This window comes from Danaus plexippus, chromosome 11 (genome assembly GCF_018135715.1).
Source record: "Danaus plexippus chromosome 11, MEX_DaPlex, whole genome shotgun sequence".
Classification (NCBI taxonomy): domain Eukaryota; kingdom Metazoa; phylum Arthropoda; class Insecta; order Lepidoptera; family Nymphalidae; genus Danaus; species Danaus plexippus.
In genome coordinates, this window is record NC_083544.1 from 3,432,700 (window position 1) to 3,435,993 (window position 3,294).

Here is a 3,294-nt window from a genome sequence, read left to right on the forward strand (position 1 = left end):
CTAAATATAGCGCTTTGTACGAACTCTAGTGTTATTTTTAGAAAATACATACATTTTTCAGGTAAAAGTCGTGACATCTATCGGTAAATTGTATATACTACTGTATTCGCTAGATGGCGTCTTTGAAGGTTATAAAACTATAAAATGTGTGCCACAGATGGCGCGACCAAACCTTGGAATTTTGAATGAATTGCTAATTTCACCATCATATTATATATTGTCTCTATAGCAAAAATAATGGATAATTATCATAAGGAATTAATAATTAATTACTATTTATACACTTGTTAAGATTTCGAAATAAAAGACGCAATCGTTTTGTGTAAAATTAATATTGGTTTTAATAAAAGAATCTGTCGGTTAAAGTTAAGGTAGCACATTATCTATTGTATTGCTTTCTATACTTTGTACATAATCATAGAATTTAATTCCACTGGGTATCATAGGAATAGAGGTAAAAATTTCAAATCCTGATTATCTTACCATTTTTCTGTTTTTCGTTTAGTTACTCATTGACTTTCATGTAGATATTATAACTATACTCGTACACTGTAAAGCATCGGAATATTCCTCTTTGAAACGAGGGTTCCGAAGTGCAGACACAGGCCTTGTCTGTAATAAGAAGAATAATAATCTTTTAGAGTCAAAAATGCCTAGAGAAGAAGATTCAAATTCTTAAATAGATAAATTATGACCATCAGGACTTCTTTTCCACAGATGGTCATATGATATTTAGGTCCGTAGTTGGAACGGGTGACATCGGAGTCTGGAGCTAGTCTTCTGGAAATGAAACTTTTATAATCATATAATATATTAACCAAAAAAAAGCTATTTAAAAAAACAACTGTAATTTAAACTAAAATAACTGAAATGCCAAAGAGCACTTATAAAAGTGATAATATATGTCGTTTCCAATACTAGCTTTCTCGTTTTCTTATTTTTGACAGAAAAAAAAATCGATTTTGAATTAATTGATTTAAATAGCCATATAAATCAATCGATTCAAAATTAAATGCTTTCTTAGCGTAGTACAAATTGAGTTTTATATCAAATAGATGCATTGAGATATTTAATTAAAATATGACATGCTGGTTTCTTAAAATTTACAAAAACAGTTACTGTCTTCGATCTTTTCCAAGACACAATCTTAAGACAGGTTACGTAATTGGGCCAAAATCCGGTTGACATCACCGTTTTTGTACTTTCCATTTTAAAACACCTCTTTTAAATATTTGGCTACTGCCGCATACATTCCACATCATACGAACGTAAATAGAAGGTTATTTAAGAATAACTAAACAATTAATTAAATTGTTAATTAAGGTAACTGTGAACGAGAATATGTAAATGTAAGTTTATTTAAATAAAAGTATTTAAAAGTTTAAATATTCAAGGCTTTGTAATGAATCGTCACTGATACGTAACTAATGCGTCATAATACATACAAACACCTCCTGTTGGTGAAAGTTCTTGTGCAATACAATTGCAGCTGCATGCGGGAAACGCTGTACTGTAGAATTGTACATGTATTTTTTATTTGCATATATTTGACCATAATCTCGATAAACTCTAAGTTATATATGAAACTATCATGGATTGAATTATAATGTACTTGTGAGGAAAACCGTCACCATTGTTTACAATCGATTTTTATGAACAAAATGCACAAGATATATTATTATTATTATAATTATTACTTTATTATTGTGACTTGGTCGCCTTCAAAAAATTTTTATTACAGATGAAAAAAAATATACTGATATTATATTTATGGCATTAATTAATATTTTTATTTAAGTAATCAGCTTACACAATTCAATTCGTTATTCAACCTTTTTTAGGTGTTTTTTTTTTAATTGCGTCTATCATTTTCTTCGTACCGGTTGGTATTCGTAACCATAGACGACTAATTTTATTACATATATGTAGTTTCTATATGCAATTTATAATAAACGGTAGATACCTCAGTGTATTGAACTATGTTGAAATTCCCTTTATTATTACAATAAGTATTTCAAATATTTATAGCTAATGTTTAAAAGGAACAGAAAACCTTCACTCTCTTTTCATTGCCTCGTTACATTGCATATCTAACAAAAACAATCTACAATAGTTAAGATCACTGTCGTCTGAATGAGATTGCTTTTTCTATGACTGCTTTTACTATGACTTAGAACACAGAGCTCTAATAGAATTATGAATGTAGTTTGTTGATCTAAGATACCGGTTTATACCTTTCAAGGGATTTCAGAAGGTCATGCAACAACCGCTCCCTCGATAAATGTTTGTCGACTTGTATGTCGTAACGGATTTTTTTTACATATAATAAGTTAAAGCAGTATTAGACGAAATCTTAATGAAAATTGTCGCAAAAAGTAAGCCTCATTAACAACATTTCTTCATCGTAACGGTATTTACATGAAATATTTTCACGTAAGTGGCCTTTTGGTAGGTATATGATTATTATTTAAGACTACATTTAACGTAACAGTAGGAAGGAAATGCGTTACGAATAATAAAGGTTTAAATAACCGTTTGCGTAACACTTGCATATTTTAAATATAAAATGAACCTTATTGTTTTAATTATGATTGGTTCGTCTGCATTATATTTTGTTAATCACATCGGTTTTAAGTAATTTACTTTTTATGTAACAGTCGTAGCACTGACTTCAATTATTTGTTGGTAGTTTTGAAATAAGGATAATTGTTACTGAAACATGTTTTCTGTAAAAAGAAAATAGAAAAGCAAATTACAATTCATTTTAAGGTTTTAAATGTTTTACTCAATTTACGTGCAACAATGAAAGTAGGTGAAAATGTTCTTAACATTCTCCGAGACGACAAAAGAATTAAAGAAAAGAAATTCGAGACTTGTTCTCAAATTCTAAATGTCCTCCATATTTTGTCACCGCCGTTACTGTAGTATTAATTACCGTCTGAAAGGAGGAATATGACGATCAAAATTATAAAGTAACAACTTATGAATATATTTTAAAAAGATATACATACTATAAAAAACAGCTGTTTACTTTTTATTAATTTAATACATATATAATAAAAATAACAAAAGAGAGCTTTATTTTTGTAGAGTTGTCTTTATATAATAAAACATGATTAGGGTTACCTAAAAATTATATAAATTAACTTTGAATCGTATAGGAAGTAAGAGGGAACTGTTGTTCCTAATAAGTACATTTAACAATAACGTCAATGAGATCACTGATGTAATCGACAATGCGCCAGGGAAGGCACTTTTCTCTTGAGTTTCTCCGCTGCCTGCGTCCGCGCAGTG